The sequence below is a fragment of the Gopherus evgoodei genome, chromosome 7 (assembly GCF_007399415.2).
Source record: "Gopherus evgoodei ecotype Sinaloan lineage chromosome 7, rGopEvg1_v1.p, whole genome shotgun sequence".
NCBI classification, from domain to species: Eukaryota; Metazoa; Chordata; order Testudines; family Testudinidae; genus Gopherus; species Gopherus evgoodei.
This window is the reverse complement of record NC_044328.1, coordinates 117337065-117364442: the sequence shown is the minus strand read 5'-3', so window position 1 is coordinate 117364442 and position 27378 is coordinate 117337065. Positions and strand designations below refer to the sequence as shown.

At 41.0% G+C, this 27378-nt stretch overlaps 1 protein-coding gene across 6 annotated transcripts in view; it reads left to right on the top strand.

The window, feature by feature from the left end:
* The first annotated feature begins 302 nt into the window (after positions 1 to 302).
* Positions 303 to 27378, top strand: part of CNTN4 (contactin 4) — a 643980-nt gene continuing 616904 nt past the window's right edge. For 3 of the 6 annotated variants that reach the window (XM_030569641.1, XM_030569640.1, XM_030569635.1), the window contains exon 1: positions 588 to 729. The gene's annotated coding sequence lies outside the window, so the exon portion shown is untranslated. Of the gene's footprint in view, positions 336 to 587; positions 730 to 1094; positions 1115 to 4158; positions 4258 to 27378 lie in introns of those variants that run through there. The other 3 variants (XM_030569636.1, XM_030569637.1, XM_030569638.1) reach the window with 3 other exon arrangements.

Genomic DNA, 27378 nt, shown 5'->3' with positions numbered 1-27378 from the left:
AGTCTGTAGACGCAGGCCTCCAAGGCTTGTTGGGGGGTTGGTTGGTTTGTTTGCTGTGTAGACATACCCTAAGTCACTTCCTCTCTCTGGTCCTCTTTGTCTGGTGTTCAGTCTGTAAGCTCTTTGGGGCAGAACGGGGTCCTGACCGGGGTTGTGCCTCCAGATGCTACTGTCACGTCAATAATCAGCAGTGAGCTGTGACTCCTCGAAAGCCTTTTCTCTGCAAGGCAGAGCGGAATGACTCCTTCTGCAGCAAAGCGGTAAACCCGGCAAGCAGTGGTAATGGAAAGAGGGACTGGAAGTGCGCTGGAGCCGTGCACATCTGCCACCCTCACGTAAGGGGCATGTTAACACGCACAGGGAGGAATTGCAGCCAGGCACCTTTGCACCGTTCCCCGCGCGGGGAGCGGAGGAAAGGGGTTAACGGAGGAGCCGCTTGTAGTTAGCACACCCGCCTGCTCTTTAATTCTCCCTCCCCGCCACCCACGGGCGGCCAAGGCTCAGGTTTTGGAGGGCGGGGTTTGCTCCGCGCTCCCAAATCTCTGACGTTCAATGTTACGGCCAAAGGCGGCTCGGTTTAACAGCAGACCTCCGGCAAAGCGGGGAGGCAGCGCTCGGGCAGAGGACGCGTGGCTCGTCAGCTGCACAGAGCCGAGGCACCTCAGAGCAGCCGCCGCCGCCGCTGCGGGAGCCGACTGCGGCTCGCAGCCTGCCGGAGCCCGCTGGAAGGTAAGCCCGGGACCGGCGCAGGAAGTTCAGTGCACACGCGGGGCAGGAGCGTTCCGAGGGAGCGGGGCTCTGGCTGCCTTGCCCGCCAGCGGCTCGGAGCTCCCGGGCCTGGGGCGCGCTCCGCAGACGCGCGGCTCTTTGCAGGCGTGTCCCCTGCGCCCGGGTTTCGGAGGCGGCTCAATAAGTTTGTTTGTTGTCGGACGCGCGGCTTCCTCCTCCCGGCCGGGGCTCGCCCTGGGGAAACCGGCCCCAGCAGCCCAAGTCGTGTAGGGTCGCGGTGCCTGCAGCCCGTGGCCAGGCACCTGTCCCCCTGCAGCTGTGCTGGATGCTAACGGTGATTTGCCTCTATCCCAGCTAGGAGACTTTTTCCTTTGCACATGACCAGGTTTGTTAGGGGAGGGCAGAGAGGGGACCTGCCAGTGTTGATGCTGCGGTTTCACGGCAGGGAGGAACTGGGAGGCAACATCACGCCAGGTTCTGAAGTTGTGTATTTGCAAAGGGGCTTGTGAACTAGACTGAGGGCACTTCCCGGCCGCCTAGTCTGTATCATCCATCTCCCCTTAACTGCTCTGCCCGATCCTACGTTACCCGGAGAAGTCAAGGTTTTCCGATCAACTTTGCCGGATAGCGGCTCTCTTTGCAGTCACCTTGGCAATGAAGCCGAGACGGCTGCAGGCGGGCTGTATGGCTCAGCTCAGCGCCCCGTTGGTGATAAGAGCTGAGCAGCAGTGGTGGATCGCGGCGACACAGACACTCGGCTGATCAGCCCTGAAGGGAATTGCCTTAGTTCTTCCTAATACTCCCTAATTTATCTCCCTTGAAGCAAAAAGGGCTGCGCTAGATCCCCGACATTCTGCAAAACCCTTCAGGAGCAGGAGCCTGGTGCAAGCGAATGTTTCGCGGAATGCCAGGCTCTCTGCTCTGATCTTCGCAAGACCAAAACGAAACGCACGACAGAGATCGATCAAGCCAGTGTCCCTGGGTGCAGCTATCCGAGCAATAGGAGAGGAAAGGACCAAGCTGAGCTTGTGGACGAGGGGTGTGTGAGTGGGGTGGTGGGACCTGCTATTTCGCTGTCCAGCAGAAACGTATGAATAACTTTTGCTTGTTGCAAACGAGTGTTTCTTGCTGTTTAGGGGTTTTGGCTGCTCTTGCTTTCCAAGGGCTGATTTAGCTTTCCGGGTTATGAGCAACAACATAATGCAGCATGTTTTATTTATCCCAGACAAGAGTGATTTACTCTCTAACCTACAAATTAAACGATGTTGCTTGCATAACAAGTGGAATTAGTTGGTATCTTACATACTAATTTTAATAAGTGAAAACAGATTTCTGTAGGAAGAGATAAAGGCAGGCTTTTGCCTGAGGCAATGAATTTGTTTTTTTCTTAGTGGAAAGAAGAGAGTAAAATATTAAAGAGCTAGATGCCACAAGTATTCATACAAAATTATTTCCTCTCTTAATGAATTTCATTTTTGTATCTGTGCTCATTTAAAAAAAAATCAATCCTTATATCTTGATGTGGTTCGTGATCTTTATGCTAACAGATAAGTTACTGGAGTTATGCTGTGGAAGTTGATGCAGGCTTCATATTAAAACTGTCATGTTCTTTTTGAAATCCTTTATTAAATAGTTAGTGTTTTTTTTTCTTTAAAAAACAAAACACCTGTTTTCACTGTTGGGGATGCCACGGGGCATAAGATCAGAGCATGTTTAACAAGGCTAGTTTGCCATCTGAAATAATCCACTCATTTCTCTAGCTGTTAGTAAATCTTTCCAGCATATGCTTCTATGTTTAGATGTTCAACTCAAAACTAACAGTGAAATCTGGTGCTGGATTCGGGAGGAGGGAGAAAAATTCCTGGTGCTTCTGCTGCTTCACTCTGCAGGAAACTTAGTGTCTTCTCTTTCTGAGTTCATCAAAGCTTTTGTGTCCTTAAATTGCATTTGCCAGTTACTGAATCTGCCTCAATAGTTTCTGAATAATCCCTTAAAGTCCCTCACCCCTTAATCTTCTACCATAACTCTTTATTTTATGTGGATAATCCCCCTCTTCTGCAGTAGTTCTATTAGTTTCTGTACTTCCTCATTTAGAGTATGTAGTCAGCTAATTTCCCCCAACCTCCTGGTTTCTTTTAGGCAATGGCTTCCAGTGGCAAATGCACCAGTATATTCATTTCATCTTCACAGCTACAGAGTTTGCTTTTGGTGTGCACAAAGGGCATGATCCATAGACCACTGAAGTCAATGGGAAATATGTCCATTGACTTTAGGAGGCTTTAGATCAGGTCCTAAGTGAATTGTGGCAGGATGAACTCTAAATTTGTAGGTATTTGTAAATAATTGTGCATGTGCTCAGAAAAAAAAAATATTTTTTCATGTTTGAAAACAGTACCCATTACATGTTAAGTTGTTTCACGATCATACTTAAGTATTGCTTAGTGAAACCATACACCAAATGCCTGAATTTCTTAAAGAGCAGTTTGATTTGAATGTATTCAGATGAGCTGGGATGAATAGAACTGAAGAATTTGGAAATCTCTTGCAGTTTAACTTCAGAGCTCCAGTCTAGCCTCTTTCATTTTCCTGACATGTAAGCATTTCTTGGATCACTAAATGTATTTGTTTAGATGTGAATAGTAGAAGATGAAAGAGCTTTCCCTTAACTAGAGGAGGTCCAGGGAGTTTTGCCTTAGCATAGGGAAATTTAATGGTAAAATGACAGAGTTCCTTTAACCATGAACTTGCATGACAAATCCAGTCATGTGCTATTGATATTTGAAATTCTCTACTGGAATTGTGTGCAGCCATTCGGTGACTACATATGTTGTGATGTGACACCAGTTGCAACTGGTAGCCTCTAGTCCTCTTTCCCATGACTTGAAGGAAGGGTGTTTGACTCATATCTTTTAGTCATAACTCAGGGCAGCACTCTTTATGGCGGTTGGTCTTTGAGATTTCCACAATCCTTCACTATTACTGCCTTATTTATGTTTGTAGTCCCTCTGTTGCTCGTTTTTTGAGTGCTGATGTTTTACTGTCAGCTGAGAATCACTTGTACTGGAGTCAGAAATAATAGCACTGCAAGCCAGCAGACAAGTGGTGTTGCTGAGTTCAAACAACTTGCAGAGTGAGTGTGTAACCTCCACAACACACATGCTCTCAGTCACCTGGAAGCAAGAACTTCTATTCATTCCTGAACCTGAATCTCCTCGATGAATACAAATGTTTGCTGTTGATCTTCAGGTTTACTTTTTAGTTTTTTTTACACTTATGACACCGTTGGGTTAAAATTCCTATATTTTATTTTTCAAGAAGCAGACAGACAGAGTTCCTTATCTGTGTTATTAGTAACACTTGTGGTATTAAAAAAACAAAACATTTTGACGATCAACATAATGCTGTTAATGTTTTTTTTGTTATTTTCAGCTGCATCAGTTTCACATGCCGTTGTAGCTGGGTTCATGTTCTGGTGCCATTTAGCTATCTTGATCCTGATGTAAACTCCTAGTGGAAGACACAGCACAGGTAATTTTCACCTCAGCATAACTAGTTGAAGTCAAGACTGTGCCCCCACCCCACTGGAGTTCACATCCACTAGCTATATTGAGGAAAAAACCTACCTGTGCCTTGTTGGAGGATCTGAGATATATCTATAATTTAAGTACTCATAGCATGGCCCTACAACTAGCATCATGCTGCAAAGTTTGGGTTTTAGACATGGCTGGAAAATATTATTTCTTTAAAATATTTTATTTTTAATTAGAATCAAGGAAATGTAGGGTTGGAGGAGACCTCAGGAGTGATCTAGACCAGTCCCCTGTGCTGAGGCAAGAACACACAAAACTAATTGAAATTAAGAATAATCATGGTCCTATTTCTGATGATGATGGATTTTGTAAAATGTGGCTTTCTTCCCACACCTGTATTTGTGGCCTAAATTGATCTGATAGTGTCCCTTTAAATATTGTTTCTAACTCACTTTCATGTTAGCTAGAATCTGCTACTTACAGCTATACACTAGAGTGGTGGTAATTTTGAGAAGTGTTTGGGGAACCAGATGAGAATTTTCCTTCAAACACAGGAATTATATACTGTTTGTTGCTGCATGAGTGATGTCCACCTCTGGTGCAAAAGTAATCACAAACACAGAAAAGTAACATGAATCACAAGAAATACACAGATGTCAGCTTTAAAACTCAAAATCAGCCAAAAGTATGAATTGTACACATTCTTATTGTCATCTGTTACAATGGTTATATGAATGTTGTGATGCTAGTGATTCATTCTTTTGATTATTTGTTACATAAATACCTAATGATGACTCCTAACAAATCTAATGAGTTACATGGCAGTATATAATCACTTTCCATTCCCTCAGTAATACTCCCCCCACTAAAAAAATAATAATTGGGGATTGCGATGAGGTGTTCACCCCACACCAGTCTTGAAAGGGTTAGGGTATGCTAGATGGGCCAATTAACAGCATAGGCTGCACCTGGAGGGAAGCCAGGGCTCAGTAATGCTTAATTAAGGATGAAGCTAACATAGGCAGGAGCAGGTGGGGCTTCAATAAAGCTAAGAAGCTGAGAACAGAAGGGGAGCAGCTGAAAAAAGTAGTCTGCAGTCACTCCCTAACAGGAGAGAGATTTGTTGGCGATTACAGGGTCTAGCAAGAAGCCTAAGGGAGAAGTAGCCACAGGGAGCCCAGATGGGTGGTAAACCCAGAGCTGCTAGAGGATAGAAGAAGGAAGTAAGTCAAAGCACGGGGAAGTAGCAACAAAGTCTGGGATCATAACTGTAGACTATAACTGCAGAGCACATGATCCCAGGGCTGGAACCTGGAGTAAGGGGTGGGTCTGGGGACCCTTATCAGCTGTTGGGGAAGTGGCACAGCCTTGGATGTAGGAGAGAAGACTGCCTAGAATGGCAGAGGACAGCTTGTTCAGAGAAGCATTGGCAGACCCCGGAACACAGGGACTATAGGGACTTGGCCAGAGGGTCAAGTCACAGTGAGTCCTGGAGGGTGAGGTTGAGATAACAGGCTGAGCGTCTGCTGGAAGAGGCATCCAGCTTTTGTCAGACTAATCCCCAGATGAGCCATAAGGAGGTGCACCTGTTACAAAGATATGAAAACCTTAGATGTCAATGTTAGAATACACAAGTTTCACATTTCCTTGCAGAACCTGGGCAACAACATTTCATACATGAAAGAATGGTTGCAAGACTGTATATGCTGTACTGAGGAAGTAATTTTGTTCTTTGCTAATCCCTAGATCTAAACACTATTTTTTTAATCTTAATCTGAGGAATGAAAACCTATTTTAATGTGATACCAACAAAAATAAAGGCAGGGATTTTAGAATTGTTGGGTCACTTACTGAAATGGTTGCCTTTATCAACAGATTCCAAACCTTTTAAAAACATTTAATCTAATGATTTCTTAATTATATGCATGATGCATAGGTAGTATACTACCCACCTGGGCAAAACGAGCAGGCTGTGGCCCTGTTAATGTAGATTGGGATTCTGTAAGGAGCCTAAGGCACCTACCCCCCCCCCCCAACATCACAGTGTAAGTATAACAACATGAAGCACTTAAGTAGGGTAAGCACATCACATTGCTACTCCATTTTAAAAAAAAAAACTTGGCTAATTTATTCATAGCAATTATGGCCTATTTTCTGGAATACTTACTCTTTTAAGATCAATGTCTCAAAGGTAAACCAAATGATTACATTTAATAGCTTGAAGGGGTAAGAACTTGGTCTTACAAAATTAATTGTTCTGTTAATACTTCCATTAAGTCCCAGTGAGCCACAAGCTGAGACTAGTACTATATAAAATTTCATTAAGGGCACAAGTTTCAGGGTAAAGCAAAATTGTTGTTGTTGTGTTTTGTTTTTTTTTAACAAATACAGTGGATTCTATATCTCCATATTTATATTGTCAAAACAAAGAAAGTGACATTTAACAAGCAAGCGAAGCAAATATTCAGGGAGAATCCATTCAAATGTAATTTTTAGTTTAATTAAAGGTTAACACAAGCGTTTGAAAAAAGAAACACTCCTCAGTAATGACTTAATAGTTAGCATAAATACACTCAGTTGAAATGAACTTTCATAGTAGAGCTCAATAAATAGAATGATACATTATGAATCCACATCAAACGGGTGTATGTTAAGGACCAAAAGATGACTATTACTTAATACACATTTTTCCCTATTCACCTTTTTCCTTCCTCTCACTAATCAAATCTGTTCCCCTTCTCACCTGACCCCCTGCCCACCTCAGAGAATTGGCCTTTTCCCACATTCTACTTTCCCTTACCAAGGAGGACAACCTTCTTCCCCTCTCTCTCCCATGATGTTCCTTCCCCTTTCAAACTTTGGTCCTTTCTTGCTCTTCTGCCCAGTCTAAGGTGTCTGCCACCCCTTTAATTATTCCCTCTGCACTTCATAATATTTTTTAGTCTATGGTCAAGTTTTTGGTATAGCTGCTATCTTCAAACTTGCATGTTATGAGAGTTCCCTGAGTTAAGAGAGTTCTAGAATGTATCATATAGTTGAAGCCAGAGCATATGGGGGGGAGGGATAGCTCAGTGGTTTGAGCATTGGCCTACTAAATCCAGGGTTGTGAGTTCAATCCTTCAGGGGGCCATTTGGGGATTGGTCCTGCTTTGAGCAGGGGGTTGGACTAGATGATCTTCTGAGGTCCCTTCCAACCCAAATAATCTATGAATCCAAGATTTGAGGACAGCACCCAGAAAAGTAGAGATTGCCCTATGTGATTCCACAAGGGGCCAAGCCAAGCTGGCAGGGTCTCTGATGGGCAGAGTAGATGTTATACTGGAGAAGAGGTGTTCTTATTAAAATTGATTCAAACCTTCGTTTGAGTTTGATGGCTGGTCTAGAAGGTTTAGGCCAATTCTACTTTGTTAGTAACTCAAAACTCATTTGCCCAACTGTGATAGGGTAGTCCACCATAGAGGGCAGTAGCTTCCAGTGGCCATCCCACTCCGCCACTTGACTTGAACCTTTAAGGCTTGAGAAGGGTCCAAAAGATACATGTAGAGACTGAGTCCTGGTGCTCAGAGAAGGAATCAGGCTACTGTACCTTTAAGGGACTGAAACCCTGCAGAGAATGCAGGGAAGGGCAAGGCTCCCCTCTAACCCAACCAACTGGGAAGAGGTTGGGAGAAGGAGCTGTATAAAAGCTGCCTCCTCCCTCACAGCAGGGTGATGCTGACAAGAGAAGGTTGGCTTGCTGTACCCTCCAGATTGGAAGGCTAATTAGGCTGGGTGTTCAGTGGGGGGGAGCTGGCGGAAGGTTTTGCAACTGACTAACCGAAGGCAAGACACTGAGGCACACTCCCAGCTCCAGGGAGCTGGCTGAGAGGAACTTCTGCTCAAAGGAGAGAGCTACTGACTGCTTTAAGGCAAGGGACAAATTTCTAGTAGTATGGTCCATCCACTGAAGAGAGAAATGGAGACTAGCTTGTAGGCAACACCTCCCGAGCTACTCCCAAGAGAAACTGTAAGGAACCACAGAATATGTCTACACTGTAATTAAATGTCCATGGCTAGCTTATGTCAGCTGACTGTGGAGCTCTGTCTGCAGAACTGTAAAGTTGCAGTTTAGATACTCAGGCTTGGGCTGGACCCTCGCCCCACCCCACGGGATCTCAGAGCTTGGGCTCTAGGCCAAGCCCGAACATCTGTACTGCAAGTTTTCATCCCTGCAGCCTGAGTCAGCTGACATGGGCCATATGTGGGCATTTAATTCCACGTATACTTGAGCTCAGAGTACAGGTGTTGATACTAGAGTCTGCTGATCTTGTGAGGATACTGATAAGTGAAGTAAAAGTAGGAGCAGCCTTGGGGAAAATGGTGGCGGGATTGAAGGAACAGTCCTTAACCACCTAAATAGGGTTTGTTGGCTGGAACCCAGAGGAAAGGACTGGTCTGGGTTCCCCCATCTCTTCCCTAGACCAAGAGGGGAAACGTGGGCAACAAAGATCAAAAAAGCCAATAATGGCTGATAGAAGCTGGGAGATGGGCATGGTAGCCATTAGACTTTGTTTCCTATTTTGGTAACTTTTCTATTTACTGTCAAAGGGGACTGAACTGAACAGTGACCTGGCCAGAGAGCTAGGCTGCATACAATGACACATTGTTGAGGCCCCCAGAATGACAGAATTGGGCACTAGTCTGGGACAATCCCTGCAATGCCTCATCCAGGCACTAGAAGGCTCTAGGGAGGTGAGAGATTTGATGACACCACCCCTAAATCATATACAATACAAGGTAATTGTAGGCTTGAGACAATATATGCCTTTGCATTTTATTTATATAAAATTTTTAACCTGATTTATATATTTCCCATTTAAACCTGATATGCATAAGGCTTTACAAGTAATTTTAGTCTTAAATTAGAGGACTAAGATAATGAGCAAACGGTAAAGATTATTTTGTTTATAATGGAAAGAATTTTCATTACAAATGATAATTAAATCTTCATGTCCTGGATGGCAGTAATATACAAGGGTTTTATTGCCAATACTTACAAATAACATCAAACCTAGAGAGTTATTCACATTTCCATATATATGCTTCTAATATATGGGTGTAAAGACTTAAATAGCTATCTGTGAAACTCCACAGAGCTTCTGAGTGTATGTTGCATGCATGTTTTTTCATAATATAGTTATCTCATTGTTCTGTTCTCCAGCCTTTGTCTTTTATTATCTATAGCTTGAAAAAAAGTTTGACCAGGTGCCTTTCCCAACTTGCTCTGCAAATGCAGCCCTTACTTTAGAGTCTGAACTCTCCTCCTTGAGTTCAGCTTTCATTAATAATCAACAGTATGATAAAGTTCTGTTCAAGCTGTGTTTAGCTGTTGCCCCTCAGATCTGCTCAGCCCATTGCCTTGATCTTCATTCTCCAGATAGTTGCTCTCACCTCCATTAGAGAGGTGACTTGCCACCAGGTTAGATGGTGGCTTGCCTCTCTCTGTGAGTCAACAAAATTTGCAAATGATGCCAAGAGGGTTTTTGTTTGCAACGTATCTCTTTATCTGATTAATGTGATTAAATACTTATGCCAAATTCTGAGCTGATTTAAACTTAATGTACTCCCACTCCATTTAGTTACAACTTTCCTGAACATGGTACTATAAATCAGGGGAAGATGTGGCCTCTTAAATTTCTAATCTTTCTTAAGGTGAATTTACTCCTCATGAAAAGTGACAGTCTAATAGCTCTATCTAGCCACAGGACGGCATAACAGAGTCACTGGGAAAAGCCAGCTTGTCCATGTCATTTCATCACTGTCCTGGAATTAATATCAGTAGAGTTCAGAAGTTATTCCAGTTGTTAAGCCTCTTAAAACCTTGGCTCTTTTGTGGGACAATCAAAGATATGAATTTTGCTAGGGTGGAAGCTTGTTCACTCGGCACTGGAGTGAGACCACCACAACTTTATTAGGCCACTGAACCCCTGTCATCAAATAATGATGTTTTATCACTACTAGACTGTTCTGGTGGAGGGGGATGAAAGCTCTTTATTCCAGTCTTTTGAAATGAATTCCTGAACAGCACAGAACTCCTGGCTTACAAAAGAGTTGCTTGTTTAGCATCAAAGCAGAACACTTGCTTAAGATGGTTTTAGTCTTGAGAATGACTTCTATTTAATTGTACGTATATTGTTGTTGTTCAGTTAGGAGATATCTAATGCCCTCTGCTGTGCATGTATGGCTAGAAGTAGAAATCATCATGCACTGCAGGAGGGAAAAATACATTTCAAATAGTATCAACCCTTGGCAACTTATGAAACAGGATTTCAAACCAGCCCTTGATATATGCATGTCAACAGGAGTTTTGTAGATACAGCAGATTGATAATTTTTGCATGCAAATTATTTTGAATTACAATATTTTTCATTATTCTGAGCATATTTGAGTGACCGTTTCTTCCAAATCATTATATAAATATGTTTTTAATCCAAAAGAACCTTTGGAATATTGTTCAGTGTTTGCAATTAACTGGAAGCAGCTTGTCAGGTTTTTTTCTTGAATCATGTCAATACCTTCATTTTCAAAACACATGTCCAATTCAGTGGGCAGTTACTTGTGAATATAATCTCTCAGTTTGCACACACACAGTAACCCCTCTTCCACTAGATGGTGGCAGCCAATGCATAATAACTTGGATTATGGCATCATCTAGTCATTGGCAACTGGATTTGAGGCCATTATTAGCATGGCTATTTTGCAAGGCCTCCAGCTTTCATGAGATTGTGCACATAGTGGGCATTTCCCAGACTTGGATACCAAATTTAGTATCTGCTTGGAGCACTGTGCATGCTATGTTAATCAATGAGCCAGTCTGGATACACACACAGAAGTTTCTCTTTAGGGCAAGGTGCTAGAGGGAGAAGTATTTTGAGAAAAAGAACCTGAGGGGAAAGTAATACCATGTAAAGCAAACAGCATCATCCCGTTGACCAGAAAATAACACTGACAATTCAGCTTTTCCAACACCCTGGCTGACTGTTCCCCTAGATCACTGAAGCCTCGGAAGCATAGTTGTCTGCATGGGCTTAGCCAAAAGCTCATGGCAAATTTACATATACATGCAAACTATATGCAAATTTGCATTTAATCCCTAATGATGTATGTCACTACCCAACTCCTCCACCAGAATCCATAACTTTCCCCAATACACCTCTACCCCGATATAACGCTGTCCTCGGGAGCCAAAAAAATCTTACTGCGTTATAGGTCAAACTGCGTTATATCGAACTTTCTTCAATCCGCCGGCGTGTGCATCCCCTCCCCCCTGGAGCACTGCTTTACCATGTTATATTCGAATTTGTGTTATATCGGGATAGCGGTGTATCTATCAGCTACCCCCACACACATCCTTCCCCTTTCTCACATTCTATCAATGTCCCCATCAATTCTCTGTCAACCCACAAATCCATTCTCCTCCTTCATTACCCTTCAGTTCTCTGCCCCGGTTGCCCCTCACCATTATCCTCCTTTACTCATAATGTCCTTCGTGTTGAGCTAGTCTTCTCAACAGCAGCAGCTTCTGTGGTGGTTTGACTGATGGCTTAGATTTCCTCCCACTGCCCCGCTTTTGCTGGCTGTTCAGCATTCCCCCTCTTTGCTCCTCCCTAACTTCCTTTGGCTTTGGTTGAGAGGGAAATGGGGGAGAACTCACAGCAGGCAAAGAGGGAGTCTTAGATACTAGCCCAGCCCACTCTTGTAGCTGGCAAAAAAAACCCAACAAAAATGAAAAAACATGGAAGGATCAATGAGTCAGGTGGGGCCAGAAAGCCGGAAGTTGAGCAGGCCTGCTGTCAGGGTCACCCTTGCAGTCTTGCTAGAACATGATTGAACAGCTAACAGTTCCCAGAGCTCTGTGTTCTCTGGACCAAATGTTGGCAGACGTCTGGCTGAGCAGAGCAGTTGGTAGATGGGCAACAGATTCAAAGTATAGCAGGAACCCATGTGAAATGGTGACAGCAAGGTGGGTGCTTGTTATGAGCGCACATTCCTATACAGGGATCCTGTGCTGAAATGCTGGGGACTTACTACTGAATCCTGGTTAGAGCACAGTCCCAGTACCCAAACTCCCTTGAGAGTTTTCTGAACCTACCTTATTCACTAGCTAAGTAGTTGTAGAGGCATCTCCTTCTGGGTACTCCCAAATACACACACAGTGTAGATAAGGGCCAGCCTGGTATCTCAGAAATCGACATGGGCACTACTCAATTCACAGGAGGCACCCAGTGTCCAAGCCATGAATCTCCCTCAGTAGACCAGGAGTAAACCACACCATAAGAAGAACCTCACGGAAATACATCCAACTTGTTCATACATGGCTCCCCATTTCTGTTCCAAGTCATGATAGTTTCCTGCTATTTTTTCCTAGTGTTTTGTGTACATACTGCACAGTGAATATTAAATGTACATATTAGACATTTAACACACTTTACTAGGGGGCTGTTTTGAAAGAGGAGGCATAATGTTAAATCTTTTTTTATATGAAATGCTAATAATACACTATTTTGAATGAAAGAATTGCTCAGGTGAATTTAAAGTTTGATATGCTGCTTGTAATTGCAGATGTAGAGAAAATCCACTAGTCAAATAGATCTGAGAATGAGGGAGCACAGATGTAGACTGACTCAATATTTCCTGAAGTCCAGTGGGGAAAAAAGGCTAGTACTAGAATCCTTTAAAGATCAAACTAATTTTTTACTTATGTGAAAATGAGAAATCCTTCTATCACTGATACAGTGACAGCAAAATTTCTTTTCACCACTATGATTTACTTGCTGGTAATTTAGAGGAATTTAAAAAAAGCCCAAAACGTTCCTCACCAATTTAATTTAGTTTTCGATCCCTTTGAAGAGCTGGAGGTTCTAAAGACTTTGAAAGCTGTTTTTCTGAACTATTACTGCCGCGAGTGTCTGATCGAAAGCCCACTCACATCAATGGGAGTCTTCTCACTGATTCCCTGGGCTCTGGATGGGGCCTATGACGAAGATCCTAGAGTTTAAGTTACAGCATTACAATTTTTACCTTTGTCATTTGATAGGAACAAAACAGAAAACTTGACCGTAACTTGCTGTTTCCAATGAAGAATCTGTTTGTCTTTTTACTCCTTTAGATTCGGCCTTGTGGGGTGAATAGTGTAAATAGCTAACCTATACACGTTTACTATTGAAGCAGGAAAAGGTATCCAGCTCCTTACTCCACTCAATTGACTTAATTAACCTTGCTTATCCACAGCCTTCACCCCCGGTCTCCGATATCACTGCTTGATGTTTGCAAGGGCTCTGTTTTCTCCCAGAAAATAGTAATCATGGTGCATAATCTCACACAGTTCTACTTTTCATTAGTGGAATGCTATCACTAGACTCTTCTGCAGCATATGTAGTAAAAATTCTAGGCTACATAGGAAATCATTTGGTAGGTTTATAGTTAGCCATATAATGCTTTAGTATATGAATTTCTAGAGTTTTTGGCTAACTGTACCTGCATTTGTCATTGTTGCAGAACTCTGACAGTGAACAAAAGGTGCTGCAGGGAACTATAACTCATGCAATGAATTAATGGATCCGAAGTTTGACTTTTTTTTTTTTCCCCAGCTAAAAGGGAGCTTGGAGCTATGTGGTACTTATGCTACAATCTCATATTTTGTAAATATAAGGCAGGAAAACCCTGCACTTAATACAACTTGTTGTCAAGTATCTTCAGTCTTTAGTATATGTTGCAAATGTGACTGTACTGGTGATTATGGCAACTTTTGAGCTATGTATTTGTAATGTTTTAAAGGCATATTGCTATATATGAGGTTTTAAAAAGTGGAGTTTAATCATCTCTAATTAAAAGTCAGTGCTGTAGCTTTATGTGTGAAGGTATGTGTTCACTGACCTCTTTTAAAAAGAGAATTGCTGTTTAAACTATACTATGTGACTGTACAATTTTCTTCAAGGTAGATATATAGGTCCCAATCCTGTGAAATACTCAGCATCTGCAGTAACTTCAATGGGAGTTCAGCACCACAGAGGAGAAATTTCGTATCCCGTGGAATTAGGCACGTAATTATCTACACACTTAGTAACCAGCTTGATTCACCCTCTGAGATGCAGCAGTGAAACTTTCAGTACCTTTCATCCACAGAGGCAGCTATGTCCGAGAAAGCATTCTCCCTGGTGGGAGGGCAAGTCAATGAGGGGCAGGCTGGAGTGGGGAGTAAGCATCTTTAAACTCTGGCTGAGGCACTATGAGAGATCAACCAGTTACAGCTCTTCTTACAGTGTGCACGGTCAGTGCATCTCCAAAATGCTACGGTTCTGCCCATTCCTGGCCAGCCCCAGCTATTGTAGTGAGCTATACCAGCTGGCTACAGAATTGCATCTCTTTCTGCACTTGGGAACTTGGCCCTCTTTCTATATTGTGCATGAAAATCAAGGACGATACCATAATCTCTTCTTGGAAAGATGTTAAAAATCTTACAACCAGCTTTTGCAGCAGCTTCACATGTCCATTGTCATTGTGTGTGTGCCCATGAAACAAAAGCAATAGAGGTAAAATGCTATTCAGTTAAAAAGCACGATACCTTCTAAAAGTCACAACTCCTAGATCTTTATGCATGATTTCATATGCAAAACTTTTATACCCTAATTTGTGATCTAATCAGAATCACACTGTTATGTAATGTTAGCAACTATATCATTTTGTAAAATGGCTTGATATAGATTAAGTGGTTTTGGTCTCTTTGATCCTCTGGCTTAATTCTCAGTGCTTCCCTTTGAAAAGTGAGTTTCAAGGTCAATCTGTATTTTGCTAGTACATAAATGTATAAAGTCTGACTATGCCATGTGAGGCAAAACTGACAGTATGTGCCAAAATAAGCTGCTGATGGTTCAGGAATATATACTCTTGATTTGTTCAATCCAGCATAAGAGGTTACAGTGTAGCTGAATAGCACACCTCAGAGGAATCTAGAATAGTGTAAACAGAGTACTTGGAGTAGATTAAGTGATATACCACTGCTTAGGAACCATATTATATTAACGATCCTGAAGACACTGTCCACAATGACTGGCATAAATGGGTAAAAGTGCAGTATTTGCATTGCTGTTTTATCCTCCTTTGTAAACACTCACCTGAATAAGCAACTCTCTGAGGTCTCTGTACGGCTGTCTGCAAAGAGAGGAGTAGAGGAGCATGGAGGGTATGTGGAAAGAAAATGAATCATAGTCTATCAGGGTTGGAAGGCACCTCAGGAGGTCATCTAGTCCAACCCCCTGCTCAAAGCAGGATTAATTTCCAACTAAATCATCCCAGCCAGGGCTTTGTCAAGCCTGACCTTAGAGGTTTTTAAGGAAGGAGATTTCACCACCTCCCTAGGTAACCCATTCCAGTGCTTCACCACCCTCCTAGTGGAAGAAGTTTTTCCTAATATCCAACCTAAACCTCCCCCACTGCAACTTGAAACCATTATTCCTCGTTCTGTCATCTGGTACTACTGAGAACAGTCTAGATGAGGGATCCGCAACCTTTGGCACGTGGCTTGCCAGGGTAAGCACTTTAGTGAACTTGGCCGGTTTGTTTACCTGCCCCATCCACAGGTTTGGACAATCATGGCTCCCACTGGCCACAGTTGACTGCTACAGGCCAGTGGGGGCTGTAGGAAGCGGCGCGGGATGAGGGATATGCTGGCCGCCACTTTCAGCAGCCCCCATTGGCCTGGAGCAGCGAATCACAGCCAGTGGGAGGTAAACAAAGTGGCTCAGCCTGCCAGAGTGCTTACCCTGGAAAGCTGCGTGCCAAATGTTGCTGATCCCTGGTCTAGATCCATCCTCTTTGGAACCCCCTTTCAGGTAGTTGAAACCAGCTATCAAATCCTCCCTCATTCTTCTCTTCTGCAGACTAAACAATCCCAGTTCCCTCATCCTCTCCTTATAAGTCATGTGCTCCAGCACCCTAATAATATTTGTTGCCCTACGCTGGACTCTCCAGTTTTTCCACATCCTTCTTGTACTGTGGGGAATAATCACATCTTTCGATCTGCTGGCAATGCTCCTATTTATACAGCCCAAAATGCTGCTAGCCTTCTTGGCAACAAGGGCACACTGTTGACTCATATCCAGCTTCTTGTCCACTGTAACCCATGGGTCCTTTTCTGCAGAACTGCTGCCTAGCCGCTCAGTCCCTAGTCTGTAACAGTGAATGGGGTTCTTCCGTCCTAAGTGCAGGACTCTGCATTTGTCCTTGTTGAACCTCATCAAACTTCTTTTGGCCCAATCCTCTAATTTGTTTAGGTCCTTCTGTATCCTATCCCTACACTCCAGCATATCTGTCACTCCTCCCAGTTTAGTGTCATCTGCAAACTTGCTGAGTGTGTAGTCCATGTCATTCTCCAGATCGTGAATGAACATATTGAACAAAACTGGCTCCAGGACCAACCTTTGGGCACTCCGCTCGATACTGGCTGCCAACTAGACATGGAACCATTGATCACTACCCACTGAGCCTGATGATTTAGCCAGCTCTCTATCCACCTTATAGTCAATTCATCCAGCCCATACTTCTTTAACTTGCTGGAAAGAATACTGTGGGAGACCATGTCCAAAGCTTTGCTAAAGTCAAGGAATAACACATTCACTGCTTTCCCCTCATCCACAGAACCAGTTATCTCCTCATAGAAGGCAATTAGGTTAGTCAGGCATGACTTGCCCTTGGTGAATCCTGTTCCTGATCACTTGCTGATTATTCCTGATCACTTTCCTCTCTAAGTGCTTCAGAATTGATTCCTTGAGGACCTGCTCCATGATTTTTTCAGGGACTGAGGTGAGGCTGACTCGCCAGTAGTTCCCCAGATCCTTGTCCTTCCCTTTTTTAAGGATGGGCACTTCATTAGCCTTTTTATAGTCATCTGGAACCTCCCCGGATTGCCATGAGTTTTCAAAGATAATGGCCAATGGCTCTGCAATCACATCTTTTCCTGGATAGTTAATTTCATTTCATTCAGCAAAATTTGATTCATATTTCTGAAATACTGCTGCCAAACAGCTTTTTTTATGAGAGAGAATAAACACCACAGGAAAACCTAATAATAAGTAGATAGTAACATATATCAAACCCTTACATTACAGTGGTATAAATCTGCAAACTACTTAGGGTTTTGCATAAAACTTATTTTTTATAATATCTCAATCCAAGTGCAGCTTTCAAATCATTTTAGATTGTTTCTGGCAGCCTTAATAATTGATTAAATGCCACATAACACAAGACTGTAGTTCTCCAGTGGAATATATTCTGGTGATGAAAATTGTATACATTGACTGGCTCAGATCGTCTCCTATATCCAATAGCACAAAGAACGCTGTCCTGCAGTTGAAAATTCTACCCCATGAACTGTATTTTTAAAATCAATTAAAGTGAACCATAAGTCTGTGATTACAGGTAAAGCTAAGCACTTGTGTGTTTTCCATTTTGTGACAGAATGTACCCCTGTATTCCAGGCCCCGCATGCTATTGTGATAAGTTTTGAACAAAATGTGCCTTGTAAGGTATCATTTCAAAACTAATAGCTTTCTGGTCAAAAATACTGTGGTAAAATGTATGTATCAAAGTTATAAAGAGGTTTGCTTGACAGAGAACAATCTTAAAGGGATTTGTGTTAACTTCAATTTATGGATAAGCTTTAAAAAGAGTCTTCAGACAGCAGGAAGGGGAAGAAAGAAGACAAAGAAAATCTGCATTTCATTATACACAGGTGAAAAGAAACAGCATGAAGCCTCCTTCCTCCACTGGACTCCATGTCTCCTTGCTCTCAGCTGAAAAAAACTTTAACTATAGGTCATGCTCAGGAAAGTGCTTTTAAAGGGTGGCTAACACACATAAAAATAAGTGATAAGAAAAACCCATCTCCTCCTATCCATCTCTCTCACCTAAGAAAACAACACACACAAAAATCCCAGTCATTGGACATTGGGAACAGATCCTGGCCTGAAAGTTTAGTCAGTAATGTACTGAAAACATGTGGTAAGGACTTCACTTTGAATCAAGTCAAGTTTAAGTTTAGAAAGTGTGTTTTCTTTATTTTCCCTGTAACCATTTCTGATTTAAAGCTTCATTACTTGTACTAATTTAAAATCTCTCTCTTTATAGTTAAATAAACATGTTTTGTTCTTTAGTGAAAATTAATCTAGCATTGTGAATTGTTTGAGTAACTTTATAGAAGGTGGCAAGCTGTTGTGTATAGATTCCTTTAGTCATATAGAAAACACCTATTTCTCCCAGTTTCTTTTCTTTGAGTTTTTGGGTTCATTTTCAAGGGGAAAAAATGTGGTGGCTGAACTCATGATTTACAGATAGGGAGAAAAAAGGTTGTGTAAATCCCTGAGAAGGAAATTTGCCAAGTCTCCCAAGGGCTCTATTACTGCAGAGTATATTGTGTATTATTTATATAAACAATGTGTATAAATGACTTGCACCACTTATGCAGGCTTTCTATGAACTTTATCATTGTTTCCAGTATACTCACCAATGCATTAGGCACTGATTGGAAAATTTAAGAAGACCGTCACTGTCCCATATAGTCCAAAAAGAGACAGACAAAGGGTGGATAGATAGGGATATAATATATAAGAGAAAGAGTCAAAGTGATATATGGCCATGTCTTGATTAATACAATGGCTTGTTCTGTGGTCTTATGGACTACATAGGAACACAAGACATAAAACTGGAAGGGAACTCTTGGGTCATCAAGTCCAATCTCCTGCTATCCACGCACAACATTATCATATAATCCTGTTCACTAATGTATCAAGCTCCATGTTAAAATTAGTTTAGTTGTTTTCCCCCCTTATTCCTAGCTCACAGCTAAGATGTTCTTTGTGTAAGCAGGGCCGCCCAGAGGATTCAGGGGGCCTGGGACAAAGCTCTTCTGCCAACATAGCGCTGTCCAGCTGGCGCTTAGGTCAGTAAAACTTACATCGCTCAGGGGGATGACTTATTCAGACCCTTGAGCGACTTAACTTACACCAGCCTAAGCTGTAGTGTGTGCATAGCCTCAGATAACACATACAAAGCAAACAAATATACTATTAACTCAAAGTTGAAACTGAGTTTGGATTGTACAACTTTTCAAAGAATAGTTAGTGCATATTGTATAACTCTGGTTTTAGAAGGAGGAGTGAATTGATAATATAAGCTATATCAAGTCTAAAATATTTTCTGCTGCTTTCACAGTTCTAGCCTTATCTCCTAGTAGATCAGGGTAGAAGTGCTGGATTTTGAAGCATGTACCCATTGGCATATATTAATTAAAAAAATAAAAAAGAAGACAAAGTCAAACCAAAAGCAAAGGTGAGCACTGTGACTGCAAGCTGGTATTACCAAATGGTTACCATTGCTGGTCTTAATAAGATAACATTCAGATGTTAGCAACATCATTAACAGACATAACAGCAAAATGGAAGTTTCTTAGTGCCATCCCTTTGTACTGAGACATACATTCACACTGGAATCAACCCATTCTTCATTATGGTAATGATTAATGAAGGGAAAGAATGTATTGAATACATGACCTTGTTCTGTTTCCTCCATCCTCCTAACCTACTGTCACTCATTCCCTTCATTTTCAAACCTTATCATTTAGTATTCCACGTATCAGATTTGATCCATCCTTCAACTGTCACTAACCTGGCAGATAGTCTAAACATTTCCCAATATATATTCTGTGCAGCTCATGCAACAAGATGAGAATCTCACTGTTAGAACTTGGCAAATCATTGATTGGATACGACTTTGTTCTTTCTGTTTTGACTTGTTTGCCAAAATTGGAGTTTTTCAAATGGGTTTGATTGAAATTTTTTAATGAATAATTCCTGGCCCATAATTCATTTGTGAACACTTTTTGTTGCAAGTATTTAAAATAACAGTTATTTTGATAAGAGACATAATGGGAAATTCTTCCCTCAGTTACACAGATGTAAATGCCTTTTTGATTTTTGATTCTGTGGACTTCGTTTGTTTCTGACTTGACTTAATAATTCAAGTTGTATTTTATCTCTAACCTCTTGTGCATAATTAATGGATAACAGCAAAACATAGTAGCCATTAGCTTCCATGTTTTGTTTCTGTCACTTAGATTCAAACATACTATATTCCGTCATTACATAACAAATTCTTTTCTAGGCCTTTACTCCATTTTGTCTGTCTTGATTAAAAAACAGAGCTGTGTAGGAAACAATTTTCCTTCCTTTGTCCAGTTCAGAACAGGAAATTTCAAAGTCAAAATCTCACATATTTTCATGAACCAAAATTAAAAATGAAGTTAGTTCAGGTTTTATCTTCCAAATTATTAAGTCATCTTTTATAAAGAGAAATCCTGCCACACCAATCTATTAGAATTCTTTGAGAGTGTCAAGACAAGGATGTGGACAAGGGTTATCCAGCTGATATAATCCACTTAGACTTTCAGAAAGCCTTTCCTTTGACAAGGTCCCATATTAAAGGCTCTTGAACAAACTAGTCTATCATGGGGATAAGGATGGAAGTCTTCTCATGGATCAGTAACTGGTTAAAAGACAGGAAACTATGTACAGGAATAAATCTATTTTCACAGTGGAGTAAGGTAAACAGCAGGGTCCCATAAGGATCTGTACTGGGACCAGTGCAGTTCAACATATTCATAAATGATCTGGAAGAGGGGGTAAACAATGAGGTGCAAAGTTTGCAATGATGCAAAATGAATTAGTCAAGTGCAAATCTGACTGCAGAGTTACAAAGGGATCTCACAGAATTGGGTGACAAAGCAACAAAATGGCAGATGAAATTCAGTGTTGATGATTGAAAAGCAATGCACATTGGAAAACAGAATCCTAACTGTACACACAAATGATGGGGTCTAAATTAGCTGTTACTACTCAAGAACGAGATCTTGGCATCATCGTAGATAGTTCTCTGAAAACATCTGCTCAATGTACAGTGGACGTCAAAAATACTGACAGTGTTGGGACCCATTAAGAAAGTTGATAGATAAAAATACAGAAAATATTATAATGGCCCTATACCAGTGGTTCCCAAACTTGTTCCACTGATTGTGCAGGGAAAGCCCCATGCAGACTGGACTGATTTGTCTACATGCCGCATCCACAGGTTCAGCCAACCGCGGCCACTGGGAGCTGCGATTGGCTGAACTTGCGGACATGGCAGGTACACAAACCGGTCCACTCCGCCAGGGACTTTCCTTGCACAAGCGGCGGAACAAGTTTGGGAACCAGTGCACTATACAAACCCCTGGTACACCCATGCCTTGAATACTGTGTACACATCGAGTCATCCTGTCATAGTATAATTCCCAATTGTGAACCTTAGCGTCCAAAATATGGGTACTAGCATGAATTCCCCTAAGCTTAATTACCAGCTTAGATCCTGTAGTGCTGCCACCAATCAGGACTTAGAATAGAGTGCCTGATAACCTCTCTGGTCTCCCCCCAAACCCTTCCCTGGGGACCCCCAAGACCCAAATTCCTTGAGTCTCACAACAAAGGGGAATAAACCATTTCCCTTCCCCCTCCTCTCCTCCAGGTGTTCCCTCCCTGGGCTCCTGGAGAGAGAGACAGATTCAAACACCGTGAATCTAAACAAAGGGATTCCCCCTTCTCCATTCTTCCCCCCAGATCTTTCCCGCCCTGGGTACACTAGGAGATCACCGTGATTCAAACTCCTTGAATCACAACACAGAGAAATCAGGTGGGTTCCCCCCCTTTCTCTCCCCCTCCCTTCTCCTTCCCTGTTAAGTACAGACTCAATTCCCTTGAGCCTCAACAAGGGGAAAAATCAGACAGGTCTTAAAAGCAAAACTTTTAATAAAAGAATAAAGAAAATCACTGTAAATTCAAGATGGAATATTACAGGGTCTGTCAGCTTATAGAAACTGGAGAAAAAGCCGCCTCCAGCAGAAATACAATTTAAAATACTTCCAGCCAAATACACATTTGCAAATAAAGAAAAACAAATAAAAAGACTATGCCGCCTTTCTACCTTTGTACTTACAAAATTGAAATAGAAGATTAGAGAGTCTGTAGGTACGTGTGGTCACTCTCAGAGCCCAGAGAGAACAAACCCCAAAAAGCACACACAAAGGCTTCCCTCCACCGAGATTTGAAAGTATCTTGTCTCCTGATTGGTCCCCTGGTCAGGTGTTTGGTTCCCTGTTTGTTAACCCTTTACAGGTAAAAGAGACATTAACCCTTAACTATCTGTTTATGACACATCCCATCTCAAAAAAGACATTAGAATTGGAAAAAAAATTTTAGAAATGGGCTTATAAACATGATTTGGAGTATTGAACATCTTCCATCTGAGGAAAGATTAAAAAGCCTGGAACTCATCAGTTTAGAAAAGAGATGGCTAAGAGGGATATGATAGAGGATTATAAGATCATAAATGGTATGGCGAATGACAGGATGGATCACTCAATAAATTACCCTATTCTGTTCATTCCCTCTGAAACACCTGGCACCAGTCACTGTGGGAAGATAGGCTATTGAGCTAAATGGAACACTGGTCTGACCCAGGATGGACTTTCTTATATTATGTTCTGCTTTTTCCTCCCATATTTACAATTACTTTACTTTTCTACTCACAATGTATATAATAATAATTAATGCATTATGTTTGTGTCATTTGTACTAGGACAAAAGAAAGAGAGAATTAAAGCACATCCAATATTTTTGAGTAGTTTGTCATTCTGATAGCGCAGCTCCCGTGCCCTCAGTAGAATGTTAATCTGATGGCAAATACTTGTGGAGAGAGAGAAAAGAAGAAAAACTTCCTGAGCTCCAATGTGTCTCTCTTTATAATAAATAAATAAAAATACAGCATGGCAAATCTTCAGAAAACAATGTTCTCTGGAGACAACGAAGTCAAACTGATTTAGAAATCCTACTTGACAGAAATAGCTAAAAGAAAAATATAGTATTAATATAATTTTGCTTACACTATTAAAATACTGTGCACTGTATTTTTATTATGCAACATGAATATTTCATATATGAACAACATCTTGTTTAGAGGAGAGAGACTTCTAGAAAACAGATAGAGGAAACCCTTTGAGACTCAATGAAGTCTTAATTTCAGCTTTTCCTTGAGCAGCCTAGCAGCAAAATAACTTTTGGATGCTTACTGAGTTACCTGTTTCATCAAGCCTAAAGGCAAATGAAAAGTAGTACCAATACTCAAACTGTAATCATGTCTGCTCATAAGGAAAACTCATGATTCAAACTTCCCTAAACTTTAATATTAAACAGGTAGGCTCCCCCCCAAAAAAACATACACTTTGCATAAAATATTGCAAGTTGCAAAACAGTCTTCTACAACTAACAATTTATGGTTATGGTTGACTAATTAAACAACAAGAGTGTAGCAATATACTTTAAAAAAATCCTCTACAGACTAAAGGCATTCTTTTTAAAAAAAATTATATATACACTGACAAATGAACAGACCGGGGAACAACTAGTTGTTTTAGTTCTCAAGGGTCCATATTTTTCAGTTTGATTTGCATACGTTTGCAGTCGACTAAGTTTTGAGGTTCAAAAGTTAAACATAGCCAAAACAGTCACATTTTGCCTAGCTCTGTTTCATACGAAAAAGCATGTCCTCTCAAACCATAATTTAGTCCAAGTTCAATTTGAAAATCAAGCTAGGCTTGCTCAAAATCTGGACTAGCTTTGCTGAAGAGAGAGACAAGTGAGTTTTGCCTGGTTTTGTTAAAAATCTGTCTAAAGTGTTTGTAAATTACACAATAACTCCCAAACAAAAAAATACAGGTACAGTGAATAAAATGTACATAATTTAAGTAGTGGTGAATATTCAGTGATGGTAATGACCTAAATATTGGAAGTGCTGTGATGTTGTATTTCTGGGAAAATTGCATTAGTCCTTGACCTTTGCTTACTCATTATTTTGTCTACACATAATTAACACATTCATAATACCACATAAATGCCACTTATTGCTATTGTCCCGGGGCAACTAGTTATTTGGAAGGAACATGGACACATTAACATTTACTGACTCATTTAGATTGTCTTCCACATTAAACTGAAGAAATCTTTGTCAAATCCTATAAACATGTATATTAAATAGGCAATATTGTTATACGTATAGCAAGGCAGTGTTTGGGATTCTGTCAGACTCCAACAACATTAATTTTAAAGTACAGCTAAACAGTGTGATCCAGTATTGTACTTGTGGGGTATAACAAGTTGATATTTGGTTTATCACTGATGAAGCATACAGACAGATGGAGATTTAGCTGAGTTTGTTATCTACCTATTATAGGTCCCATATAATTGACTTATTGATCCAGATATTCTTAACAATCATCTTGAGAAGGGAAACCAACAATATGATTAAAGAGAATTGCCACCTGTAAGTAGACATATAGGGTCAGATCCTCATTTGGTGTAAATCGGGATAGCTACAGTGACTTAAATAGAGCTCTGCTGAGTTACAGCAGAAATAACCTGACTCATAAACTTGAAAGGTGGGTCAGATTACTGACAGGTCAGCTTCCACTTTGGAAGGATAGTGTTGCTTGGAATCATTCAGCAGCATAGACACTTATTCAAGTTATCCATATCTTGAGCTGGGCACCTCCCAGTCTCAATGATTCAATAAAAGCACTTCTCTTCTCCCTTCCCTTGAGCTATGGCTCTAGTCCTGCACAAATCTATTGTGGAAGATCAGGTGATGAGGGGGAGAGTGTTTGCATCATCTCATAGGATTGGGCCCTTCTGTGATTGCTTTAAAAAATCAATTTGTAGAAAGGAGTAATAAGAGTGTGGAATCTCATGAGACCACAACATCCTGTTCCATAATGAAATGCCAAAATAATAAATGAACAAATAGCTATTGAATACAAGTGTAACAATTTGCAGTAAATTAAACCATGAAATCTTAAGAAACACACACACACACACACACATATATATACACACACTGTGCACTTGACCTGCGTACCTAAGTTATAAGAACTTATAACATAATGCAACGTATTAGGTAGGGTCAGATTCCATCCTGTAGAACAGGAAAGGAAAAAAGCATTCTGCCATTGAGAAGCTACGCTATTGCAAATCAACACTGTCAACAGGTATCAACCTTCTGAATTTTCTCAATCTAGGCTATAAATTAGGCCAAAATAAGAAACATTCAAATTTGAAACAAAATTAACATTCACTACTCTTAAAAAAGTCTTAGCATGTTTAGACCGTTGCTGGTTTAAGTTACAACTAGAAATACCCTGGTACTTCTGAGCCATCTGTACCAGGAAACATGGGAAATCTAATGAGATTTTTTTTTCCCATGAATTTTCCTGTTAGAGGAGCCTTGGTTAAGTTTTATCCTAACCATACTGAACCACCAAATCTGAGTTTTCCCATCACAATGGACATAGAATGCCATCCCTGATTGCTGCTCCCATTGTATGTGTGACTTGGAACCATGGCTCAAGAGCATTGTATGCCTATGATTTTTAAAAGGGCATCGTAAAAACATAAGAAGGGCAGTACTGGGTAAGACCAATGGTCCATCTAACCCAGTATGCTGTTCTCCAGCAGTGGTTGGTGCTAGATGCTTCAGAGGGAATTAACAGAACAGGGCAATTTATTGAGTGAACCATCCCGTCATCCAGTCCCAGCTTCTGCAAGACAGAGGTTTATGGACACCTAGAGCATGGAGTTACATCCCTGACCATCTTGGCTAATAGCGATTGATGAACTTATCCTCTATGAACTTAAGTAATTATTTTTTGAGCCCAGTTGTACTTTTGGCCTTCACAACATCCCCGGGCAATGAGTACCAAAGGCTGAATGTGCATTGTGTAATGAAGTACTTCCTTATATTTGTTTTAAAGCTTTCTGCCTATTAATTCATTGGGTAACTCCAGGTTCTTGTGTTATGTGAAGGGGTATATAACAAATTTTTTCGCCACGCCATATATGATTTTGTAATCCTCTATCATAGCCTCACTTAGTCATCTCTTTTCTAAACTCAAGAGTCAGTCCTTTTTTAATCTCTCTGCAGATTGAGGCTGTTCCATATCTGTAATCATTTTTGGTGCACTTCTCTGTACTTTTTCCCCAGTTCTAATATATCTTTTTTTTCAGATGAGGTAACCATAACTGTATGCAGTGTTCAAGATGTGGGCATACCATGGACTTTTATAATGGCATTGTGATATTTTCTATCTTATCTATCCCTTTCCCTATGTTTCCTAACATTCTGTTAGTTTTTCTGACTGCTGCTGCACATTGAGCAGATGTCATCATAGATAGTTCTCTGAAAACCCCAAGATCTCTTTCTTGAGTGCTAACAGTTAATTTAGACCTCATCATTTTGTATGTATATTTGAGATTCTGTTTTTCCAATGTGTGTTACTTTGCACTTATCAGCACTGAATTTCATCTGCCATTTTGTTGCTCTGTCACCCAGTTTTGTGAGATCCCTTTGTAACTCTTCACAATCAGCTTTGGACTTAACTATGTTGAGTAATTTTGTATTTTCTGCAGATTTTGTACCGCCACTGTTTATCCCCCTTCCCAGATCATTTGTGATAAAGGGAAAGAAGAATGAAAATGGAAAGTGGCTCCTGCTTTTCAAAGAGTCACAAATTCATCAATATATTTTAACACAGGTTAGATGATTTCAGATGGCCTAATGGTCCTCTAATTCTCTATTTAGATTTTAGGGGTTTGATCCAATGCCCGCTGATGTCAACAGAAAGATTCTTGTTGACTTCTGTGGGGTTTGGATGACTTCATAAGGTCTCAGGGCAGAGACCTTGTCTTTATAGCTGAGTAAATTGGATCACACTGTTGTCATGACACAGAAAACAAATAGCAATAATGATAATAGTCTCCTATAAAATGCTCTCTTGCATGCAAAAGCATCTGACAAGGCTGTGACCTATTCCTTTAAATCAGGAAGCAGGGGGATGATCTTTCTGATCACATTAAATCATTGTTTTTAAGAACATATGTTTTTCACAAGGCTAAATAAGAATATTTCTGCAATGCTAATTACATTGTCACTGTAAAGATCTCATAACCTT